Source organism: Phodopus roborovskii, unplaced genomic scaffold (assembly GCF_943737965.1).
Source record: "Phodopus roborovskii unplaced genomic scaffold, PHOROB, whole genome shotgun sequence".
NCBI classification, from domain to species: Eukaryota; Metazoa; Chordata; class Mammalia; order Rodentia; family Cricetidae; genus Phodopus; species Phodopus roborovskii.
Window position 1 is genome coordinate 4,477,796 of NW_026126416.1, and position 11,941 is coordinate 4,489,736.

Genomic DNA, 11,941 nt, shown 5'->3' on the forward strand with positions numbered 1-11,941 from the left:
CATTGTTATCCCTTAGAAGACCGTTTTCTAATGAGAGACAGAAAAGTGTGTGGATTCAGACGGGAGGGAGGGTGGCGGGAAACGGGGGGGGGGTTGCATAATCAGAATATATTATGTGCGGGAGAAAAACGTCTATTTTCAAATATAGGAAAGAGAAAAATCTGGGTCAAACACGTCATCATGAAACTCTTCAACACAGGGTTCAAGCTCAGCTCAGGAGCCACTGGAGAGACAGTACTGGGTGGCTGTGCTTGTAGGATCTTAAAGCAGAACTGGTACCCACGGTCTCCAGTACGGGACACTTAGTCCGGCTTGCTCAGGATGCTGCTGCTCAGGATGTGATCTCTCAGCTTCCTGCTCCAGCCTCCACACCTGTCGCTTGCTGTCACGCTTCCCTGCCCCATGGACTCCTGTCTCCCTGTAACTGCTTGGTTGTGGTGAGCAGGATGAGAACCGCCTCCACAGGGAGGGGCATTGCTTCAGAGAGATTAGGGGGTGTGGCTTGCTGGGGTGGGCGTGGCTTTGATGACGGAAGTCCATCACTGGGGGTGGGCTTTGCAGTCTCAAAAGCCTGAGCCAGTCTCAGCGTCTCTTTGTCTCTTTCTGCTGCCTGTGGGTCAGTCCAGACAGAGAACTCTCGGTCACTTCTTCCATGGCTTTGCATCGCCATGCTTCCCGCCGTGATGATAATGGACTAAACCTCTGGGATTAGGAAGCAAGCCATCAATTAAGCGCTTTCTGTTCCTAAGAGTTGCCTCTGCCATGGCGACTCTTCACAGCGCCAGAGCACAGAATGCAGGGCTCTTCACAATCCTCCTTCACTCTGAATTACAGCAGGGCTGTGATACCCAGAAGGACCATGGGCAGGCACCTTGTACAGCCGATGGTTGAGGAGTAGACCTGGTACAAAGAGGAGGCCACTCTTGAAGAAGGCACCTTCAGCCTGCCCCGAGTACATGCAGTCCCTTGATCTGCCCAAGTTAGCAAGAAGAAACCTCAGAAGGGGTCCACGTCTACCGGACACGGTTTTCAGTAACAAGAGCCATGGAGGTGACTTTACCAGAATATTTTAGATCAACGAGTGAGCTCGGAAATCTGTGCCTCCGGTGCTTTCTAGAAGGCAAGCATCTGGGTAAATATGTCATCCAGGTGACACATCTGGAACCTCTGTTGATCCCAACAAGGTCTTTCTTTAATCAAGCTAACAGAGGTCATCATCGAGATCAAGGGTCATGGCTGGTGTCCCTTTGCAGGGCAGCCTGCTTCCCTGCCTCCAGAAACGTGCAGTCTGGAGAGCTACAACATTGCTCCCAGTCTCAGAACTGGCAATGGCTCAGTCAACCACCCCAGTGAGACTGCCCAGCTGAGGTGACCCTGAACCTAGGCTCCTCCACTCACCAACTGTTCCTTCTAGGACAAACTATCTTATGTACTTAAAAAAAAAAACTATTAAAACTATTATAAAAGAATCAGGGCTAGGGGTGATGGCTAAGTAGGTGATTAGTCTTGCTGTGAGAGCATGAAGACCTGAGTTCAAATCTCCAGCAGCCACACACACAAAAACAAAACAAAACCAAGCCTGGCTCCAGGAAGGTATAACCCCACCCTATAGGGTGGGGACAGAGATGGGTGGACCACTCAGCCCTGCTGGCCACCAGCTTAGCTCCAGGTTCAGTAAAGACCCTGTGTTGAGGGAGAAAGTTGGAGGCTGGTACAGCAGGACACACAACATCCCCCCGACCTCAAGCCTACGTGTGTGTGTGTGTGTGTGTGTGTGTGTGTGTGTGTGTCCATCACACATACATAAAGAGAGTAGAGACTTAATAACATCTCACCATGATTGCCAGGGCTCAAACAGGTAAACTAGCTAAATTTGCTAAGGCATATGAAGCCTTTTGCCAAGAGAGAAGTGATTAAAGTTATTGTCACCCTCAATAAGTCGTTCCAGCAATTCTAACTTTGCTGACCAGAAAATGGTGGCTCTAAATGTTTAGGTGAATGAACCCCTTTCTCAAAGAGCTTTGTCCAAAGTTCACATGGCTGCACTCTGGTTCTCTGGTTCCTTTTGAGAAGCTGTTTAGCGGTTCTGGGTGTATACGCTGATATGGCATTTTATTAACTGCATGTTAGTACTTCTCTAAGCGGAATTCTATTATGTACCCACAGGATGAGGCTCTCCACTCTTGGGCTATAATTAGGTATCGTCCATTAAATAGCAGTTACACAATTTCCTTGTAACTTACTGGCATTCCAAATTGTAATGCTGTGTTTTGAAAATTTTTCTGCCTGTGTTATTTTTCCTCCCTGTCCCCACTGAAGCCTGGGTCTCTTGAACTAGAACACAGATTCACTGATCTTTTGCCTACCATTTTCTGGTCCCACATACAGGCTCACAGAGACTGGAGCAGCCTCATCAGGAGCTCTGTGTACTGGCATATAGATGGCTATTAGCCTGATGTTTTTGTGGGTCGCCTAAAAGCGTGTGTGTGTGTGTGTGTGTGTATGTGTGTGTGTCTGTGTGTGTGTGTGCATGTTCATGTACACTTGTATGTGTGTGTGAGCGTGCCTATGTGCATGTGTGTGCATGTGTATTTGCATGTGTGTGTACCCATGCACGTAGGTGTTGTGTGTGTGTACATACATGTGCGTGTGCTCATATGTGCATGTGAGCATGTGTGTGTATGTGTATGTTGATCAGGATGGGACCCAGGGCTGTGTGTATACAAAGTGAGCACTCTGCACTGAGCTACTCACAGTCCCTGTGAGTAGAGAAAAGTGATTCTGGGGTTGGTTTTCCTGTCTGAGCAAATGCAAGAAAACACAGGTCTTAGGGGTGGGGATTCCTTGGGTGGAGACTATTCCCCTGGCATGTGCAAGGCCCTGGGTTAGGTCCCCAACAAAGATGGAAGGAAGGGGTGCTTTCTGGAAATAAAAGCAAACATTTTTTAAAAAAGGAGTCGTATCATACATATAAATATGTATCTGCATTCTTTTAGACAATTTACAACAAGGCAGCATCACATGAGAATTGGGCAGCAGTTGCTTGGAAATACGTTATTTATACTACCCATTAATACCCCGCCAGGCAGCACAGTAGAAGCCCAACCCCAACGCTGAGTGGGATGCAGAGCCAACTGTTTGTCCTACTCAACCCACATCCTCACAGAAGCCACAGCCTAACTCCTCAGTGACAATGGGGCTCAGCCACCTCCTCAGGGAAGAGGGGCCTTGCTTGGTGCCTCATCACCGCCCCCTCAACTCCACACCTCTTCAAGTTAGACCTCGCTCAGTTCCTCACTGCAATGCAGAGCAAACTTGGCAAAGACTCTGGCCTGTGTTACCTTATTAAACCTTTTATGAAAAATCAATGGCATTCCATCGTCTAGGAAGGCTGGTCCCTGCTGACTTGTCCGGGAGTTGGCCGGCGGGGATAGGGGATAGGGAACCACTCTATCCCCAAATCTAAGGGAGAGATTTGAACTGCAAGGAACTTTTACTTTCTAAGCTAGGATCCAACACATAGGAATCTCTCTTCATTTTCTAAGCTGGGGTCCAATGCATAGGAGTTTCTTTTTGTTTTGTTTTGTTTTTTAAGATATGGCATTTTGCTGTGCATGACACATGCCTGTAATCTCAGTGCTAGACTTTGAAAGTAGAAGGTTCAGGCATCCAAAGCCATACTAGGCAGCAATACCAAGTTCAAGACCAGCCTGGGCTAGATGAAACCCTGTCTCAGTGAATTAATTAGTAAAAATTTTCAGGACTTGAAACCTTGTGCAAATGAACTGGGAAGGAAAACAGCAGAATGAAGCTTTCATGGCCCTTCTTTCCCCCAGTGGCCGTGCCCCAGAGCAGTGACCCCATCTCTAGACCATGGCAAGCCCAGGAAGCTGCTGTGCCTGGGGAGGGACAGGACAGGGGAGTTATGCCTGAGGAGACACAGGTCTGAGGAGTTGTATCTGAGGAGGGACAGGTCTGAGGAGTTGTATCTGAGGAGGGACAGGTCTTAGGAGTTGTATCTGAGGAGGGACAGGTCTGAGGAGCTGATCCTGAGGAGGGACAGGTCTGAGGAGCTGGTCCTGAGGAGGGACAGGTCTGAGGAGTTGTATCTGAGGAGACACAGGTCTGAGGAGCTGGTCCTGAGGAGGGACAGGTCTGAGGAGCTGATCCTGAGGAGGGACAGGTCTGAGGAGCTGATCCTGAGGAGGGACAGGTCTGAGGAGCTGATCCTGAGGAGGGACAGGTCTGAGGAGCTGATCCTGAGGAGGGACAGGTCTGAGGAGCTGATCCTGAGGAGGGACAGGTCTGAGGAGCTGGTCCTGAGGAGGGACAGGTCTGAGGAGCTGATCCTGAGGAGGGACAGGTCTGAGGAGCTGTGCCAGTAGAGAAGGGTGCTGGTGCTTAGAGCACATGCGCACTCAAGAGCTCAGACCTCTCAGGGGCTGCCATCCCAAAGCTCTCACCCAACCCTTCCCACTCAGGGCTTTGTTAGAGCTTCGCATTTTCAAAGAAACGGTAAATTGTTACTTCATCGAGACCAGGCTGCCTTTCTTTCCCTGCCTCCTGCCCATATGGCAGGAGATTTCACAGATTTGGAGCCAAGAAGCTTTTAAAGGAAAATTTCAAGTCAACTCAAGAACTAAGAGAGGAGAGTATGCTTACCTATATGATGGCCAAGGCCCTCGGTTCAATATCCAACACTGAAGTCAGAGAGAGAGAGAGAGAGAGAGAGAGAGAGAGAGAGAGAGAGAGAGAGAGAGAGAGAGAGAGAGAGGAGAGCACACTGAGAAAGCTTCTCGGTCAGCCTGAAGTGTCCACTCTACGCCCAGCCCATCTTCCTCTCCACCCTGAGTCCTGGATCCCTCCACTTGACTTCAAATCCTACTTTGTACAGACCTGACCTTGTGGCTGCTGCCCCTGCCTCTTGCCCTACAAACTGCTCAATGGTGTGTATTGCTATTTCCCAGGTAACCTAGAGCCTAACTAGGACACTCTTACCTTCTGAGCCCAGCTCACATCACGGTCTTCAACAGCTCTTCTGGGCTGTGGCAAGTAGTTTCCTAACTGTCCTCCTGGGCTCCCAGATGTCCACAGGTATGCACAACCAAGCCTCACGCCATAACGATCTACCCAAGAAGAATCCTGACCCCATTCCTCTAAGATCCTTCAACGTCCCTAGCTGTTCTGAGACGAGGAGTACTGTGGTCCCAATGTGTCCTCCAAAGCTCATGTGTGATCTCCAAGTTCATTTATACAATGCCATTTTCAAGGTGAGGAACTGGAGAGATGGTCCATGCCATTAGATGAGGTCATGGGAATAGGGGCTCCACAGCAACACTGATGGCTCTGCAAGAGATGACCCCAAGCTCACAGCCTTGCTCTCCCTCGCCACCTTCCCTCCACTAGTTCACGATAGAGCAAGACGACAATGCCCCTTGTCAGATGCTGGCACCACGCCCCTGACTCTCCAGCATCTAGAACTGTGAGCCAAACGAGCATCCATTCTTCATAAATCACCGATGACAGGAACTGAGTTATAACGACAGAGAAATGGACTAAGACGAGGGACCAAGCCCCCTCTGTCAGTCTATCGTGGCCATTTCCAAACCACTCTGTGTGAACCAGGCCATGCATGCCTAACAGAGTCAAGGGTTCTTTAAAAACAAAACAAAACCCTCCCTTGAATCAAGGGATCTCACAACCTGGTTTTTTTCTTTTTAAATTATGCTTTACAAGAACGGAGGGGGCTGGGTTCTGGGCGAAGAGATGCTCAGGAGTAATATTCTCTTGTTCCTTTTCCAGGGGACTGGAGTTTGGTTCCCCTCACTCACACTCAGAACCTATACCATGCAGCTCACAACCACCGCTGACTCCAGAGAGACCCAACACCTCTTCCCTCTGCAGACCTGTACCCATGCACTCGCCCACACGCACACAGACATGTCATTTATGATGACCTTCCTCCTGGGAAGGCAGATGAGCTGAAAAGTCCAATAGAGATGATCAGCTTGGTTGTTCTATGCCTGGCTGAGGCTGAGGCTCCTGAGAGATCAGAGCATTAAGGAGAAACAAGGGGCTGGAGTGATGGATTACTACACACACACACACACACACACACACACACACACACACACACCAAGGGGCTGGAGAGATAAATACATACATACACACACACACACACACACACACACACATACACACACAACAAGGGGCTGGAGCGATAGATTAATACACACACACATAAACACACACACATATACACACACAACAAGGGGCTGGAGAGATAAATACACACACATACACATACACACACACACACACACACACACACACACGGTAGGAGATTTCTGAATATGGAAACAGAAAAATAAAAGCCTTTTAGGTGAGAGGCAGAAATAAGATTTGAGCCCACATGACTCAGTCCTCAGCTATCAAACTGTTCCCCTAATCACTTAAAGTTTTCCTATCCTCTGCTTTCTCTTCAGGCATACATATCCTTTGCCTTTTAAAAGTTCTCCAAGGGCTCCCTCATTTTGCCTACAGAGACTTCACAAGCCATACCTTTCTTGCTGACTCATGCCATCCATCCTCTGAATGGGACAGTCACCTAAACTTCATACCTTCCTACAGAAACTCTACCCTCCATCCTTAGTTTTTATCCTACGTTTTGCACGTTTGTTTCCTGTTTGTTCTCTGAGACTCAGCCAAGCTTTGCTTCCTTCCGAGATCTTCCCAGACATTAAAAGCTAGAGTTGACTGTACCTACCGATTGACCCAGGAATATCAGAAATTACTTACAGCTGCTAACACTTAAAAAGTTCACAAAATGAGCTGGGCGGTGGTGCACACCTTTAATCCCAGCACACAGGAGCCAGAGGCAGGTGGGTCTGTGAGTTCAAAACCAGCCTGGTCTACAGAGTGAGTTCCAGGGCAGCCAAGGCTGCACAGAAAAATTTTTGGGGGGAGAGGGGAGAGAAGTTAATTTAAAAAAATTCTCCTGAGCCTATGATCACCAAACCAGACAAATCCTAAGAATATCTTTAAGCCAAGTCACTGGGGGAAAAAAAAAAAAGATAAAGTATATCAATAAAAGACAGCAAATCCATTCTCCTAGGCAAGAGTTACTAGAAGTCAAGGTTTTCTTAAGAAGAGAGTCTACAAATGTCTTGGCAGTGAGCTGGGAAAGTGAAGCTTAGTTACAGCAGTATTATCATGGAAAGGACCTGGCCCAGGCTACTCAGCTTATCATGATGCCTGCCCTCTGATGGGGATACAGTTTTTCTCTGCCTTTGACCTCAATTACCATGGGGAAAGCCTTAAAGGGGACGCCTTTTTTTGATGATAGATAAAACACGTGTGCTGATGCCTCACACAATGTGTTTGTGATTCTCCAAGGGTTTCATTGTTTAGTCGTTCTGCTCCCCGCACAGACTCATCCCCTCTCTGATGAAGCTGTGCTTTTAAATATGGCCGATTGTAGAGTACTTGCAGAGAGAGGGAGTTTCCACCGCCTTATAACCAGTTAGTTAGTCATAAAACATAAGATCATGACGGCTCAGGAAGAATCCCACTCAGGAGAAAGACACAGAGAGAATAGTGTCATCTAGCATTCACTCTGAAGGTAAATAATTCTGAGCTGCTGGATAAAGGGGAGCCCTTGCTTTAATGAGGACTGTCTGGAAGGACCATGCAGACATCCAAAGCTGAAGGGGAAACGCTCTGGGAAAGCAATCAGACCCAACAATGTTAGCACTAAAATAGAGGCCTTACAGTCCTAAGATTTTGGCTACTAGATACATTTCTTACAGAGAAAAGCAACAATGTACGGTGATGGGACTCTTGTTAGCAAAGGTGTTTCAGTCCTAATCAAACAAGCAGGCCTTATACTGCTCATGCCCAGAGCAGCTAAGTCCTTGGGGTTCTCCTCCCATTAATATCGGATGTGCTATATACTCCCTTGACTTTTTATTACATGTTTACTGTGATCACTCCATATATCAACAATGTTACAGGGAGACCTAGTGTCAGACTAATACAATCTCCCCAACTTTAATCTTGTGCTCTTTTATAAATCAGACTACAGGGTGCTGAGAACCTAGCCCCTCCCTGTGACTCGAAAACCCTGCCCTTAGTGTGGTAATTACAACACAAACTGCAAATAAACATTTAGGAGCATGAAATCAAAACCATAGACTCAAAATCACTAAGGAACAATCATCTTCAATCATGCTATTCACTTCTGTCTGTTTTCAAATAAGCCTGTAAAGAATTCATTTTCTATAATCAATTCATTTGCCATCCAAATACTTGAGTGGCACACTCGGTGCCTAGGACGCGCATGGCCAGCTCTCAGGAGGGAGAAGGGAAACTGGGAAACTGAGGGGGAGTTCATGTCCTTTTTTGTTAAGAGGTATTAAAAAAAAAAATCTTACATAATTCAAAATTATTTGGAAGGATTAGGTGAGTTTGGGGTTTTGTTTGTTTGTTTGTTTTATTTTGCTTTTTGTTTTTGGCATAATTGGAAGGAAGGGGAAACTAGACATCCATTTGTTGACACAGAATAGAAGCAGATTCTCACTACAGACTCTAACTTAGAATACCTAAACCTGACGTTTTGATAAAGTAGACAACATCAACTGATGAGCACACAAATAAGACCACACAGGTCCGGCTTCAAGGAAACCCCCCTCCCTTTTTTAAGCTGAGATGGTCACAGGGGTTCCCAGGAAACTCTGCTTGCTCCCAGAAACTTCTTCTGTCCAGAAAACCAAAACTTCAGCTTCAGACCTTTATTTTCTCAGTTTGTGCTGTTATCTTAACATACGAACAGCCCTTAGAAAGGATGACTGTGTTATTTATACTCGACGATGAACAAGCGTATAATCTCACAAAGTGTTATAAGGGGCAGAGAAATTACGAGAACCCCACCCACTGTGAGCAGTACGTAAAATGATGGCGGAGGTCGCCAACCAACCATCACTAATTCCACACATGTCCACAACCAAGCCAGCTCCTAAATTCTGAACCATTTAGGAAAGAGAAAGCACTAAAACCTCTTCGAATAAGTAGTCGGGTTAGAAATGGTGTCAACATGAGTTTATATCCATCCCCAAACCCTGGACAGCAATGAAGCTGTTGTCCACTCCTCTGGTTGACGGAGTTTGCTGTAGAAGCCTGCTTCACTGAACTCTCGACAGCATGTGTAAGAAATACCATCCTCCCTCTGAAAATGATAGCGTTCTGCACGCACAAAGTAAAACAGGAATTAACAAAATTCCAATCGATTACTAAGATGACAGATAGTGAGCCAGCTTGAGGAAGAGATCTCCCAGGGTGTGTGTGTTGGGGGGGGGGGACCTGCCTTGCGGAAGGCAAGCTTGCAGGATGTGGAACTCTGCACGCATAAACAGGAAACCCAGCAGCTTGTGCAGGGACTGACAGACAGGCTTGGAATGGCTCCTCTGAAGTGGGCACGGTATCTGACCCTTGGCAAAAGCAGGAGCTGGTGTTTGTGACATTTTATTTTCACGTCTGTGTCATCCCTGCCCTCAAAATCCAAAGCGCCCCCCCCCCCCCCCCCGCCCAGGGGATGTCTTTGAAAAATATCACACACAAACAACCACAAAAATTAAGTTCTTAGTGCAAATAACTGAGGTGCAAATGGATGGCATTAGGGGAAAAAAGAAGGGGAGGGGAGGGGACAGTTGTCATGGCAGAGTCTCAAACTCTAACAGGTAGTTGTTCCAGGGAAGGCCATGTCCACCGCACCTTTCTAAGAAGATGCATTTGTCTTTGAATTTAAATGTGGAAGCCAAAACGTTGACTCTCTTATGCTAACACAAGGAAGGTCAAGATCTCTGTAAAACCTAGGAAGGCAGAACCTGCTCTTAGCATGTTTAGCAAAGTGGACCTATTTATCAGATCAGTTGTGATGAGTCCAATGTGTCATGCTCACGGAACTCCCCACGCTAATCCCTCACTAAGGACATTACATATCAGTAAAATTGGGCTCTGCGTCATTGCTCAGTGTGACATTGCTCAGTGTCAACAAGATCTCACCCCCAAACAAGGGCTGTTTCTGCAGAAAAGGTCAACAGATCATGTTTTTAGGCATTTCAATTTATCACGGAGAGATAACTTTTCTTTACAAAAGCTTCATTAAAAACTTGAAGTGCGGTAATTTCAAAATGATACAACAAATGATGAATAATTATCCTTAAAGGCATAAAATTCAGCCCATCGTGACATAAAAATGGTATCAACAATCTACTTACATAGAAAATAATTGTTAAGCTTGCACTAGCTAAGAGTCCTTTATGGTTTTTTTGTTTTGTTTTGTTTTACCAGACCTTGAATTTTTGGACAAATCCATAAGTAGTATGCTATTAATGCCTTACTTGTTTAAGTATATTATCATAGGAGAAAGTGTAGTCAGCAACAAACTGAATACCAGGACAGTTTCCTAGAATCTTCTTTAGAGCAATAACGTGGAGGACCTTCCTATTAGTAATGTTATCAGTGGCTAAACTACCCTTTAACAATACGGCCTGTGTGTGTGCAATGTGTAAGGGTATGCCATAGTGAAGTCAAAGGAGGGAGACAGCAAAGCGTGGGTTCTCACTGATGTATATTAATCCTGAATAGACAAGTCCTGATACCACGGTGCCTCGGAGGAAGAAAACAGAACCGTGACCACATAAACATCCCCCACTGAGGAGACAAGGAGACTCAGAAGCCCTGTCTGCAGAAGGAGATAGCGGTCCCATCCATCCATTCACGGCACGCCCCCATCAGAGAAGAGGGTCTGCTTTTGGTGTGTTGGGTGTGGAGCCGAGTGTATAATAGACGATCAGTTAATGCAGAACGTGGGCCAGCGGTTTCACACATGGCAGGCTGCAGAACTAACTGGTCAACCCCCTTCACGTCCCTAACTTCTTGTGTTCCGTTTTCTGCTTAATGCCCAAGTGCCTGAACCCGGTGCAACAGGAGTTTATAAAGGGCTGGTCCTGGTGAGGGTGACACAATATAAACTTTGCTACATGAAATCCTGGAAGTTGATGTAAACAGCTTTTAATAGCAGCGAACATTTGTCCCCTTTGTTTAGACCATCTGGATGTCCCATTGTGTTCAGCCAACACTCAGCGCCGCTGCCGGGTGACAGTTGATATATGTTAAGTACAAGCAAAGTGCCTCTGTCCACTCTGGGGACCTTAAAGGGAACTTTTCAGTGTTTTGTGGGATATTCTGTCAGATCGCCGAGTCGCCTGCATCCTCAATGGCCCTGTGCCAAAGTCCTCTGGCCCTTTTTTTTTTTTTCTTTATCAAAGGAGACTTTTGCTTTGAGTGTTTGAAAGGTTAGGAAAACTATGCCAAAGTTCTTCCAGGCAGCCTGCAAGCTCAAGCTGACAGCAATGATTTTCAATGTGGAGGAATGAATAACGAACTCCTGGGCTCCTAGGAGGATCCAGGCTTTGCTTGTTTAACATGCAGTGTGACTGACAAACAAGCCATTAAAACAGGCTGCAGAAGGCCTCACCATAAGGCAGCTGGCCCTTGGAAAAGGAGAGATTACTCCAGCCTAGGCGCCCACACCTGCGCAGCCTCCACTGCAGGCATGCGCGCTCGCTAGCTCCATGCACTGTGCACATGCCAGCCGGCTTTCTCATGCAAAGTGGCCTCGCTGCTCATCCTGATGTGGCGGCGTGCCTCAGACTTACTCAAGTGAGAAACGCCACTGCAAGAAGAGTTGCCAACTAGATGTAGATGAATGCTACTATGTAGAAAGATTACCCAAGCAGAGTTGGTACCCGGCAGGCAGGCTCGGAATGAAAAGGGCTTAGAAATCTGCCTGGGCGCACTAAGCAGTTGGTTTGGAACATCTGTGGCCTGCTTAACAATATCTGGGCTCTTCCCACCCACGAGGGGAGCATCACCGCTGCCT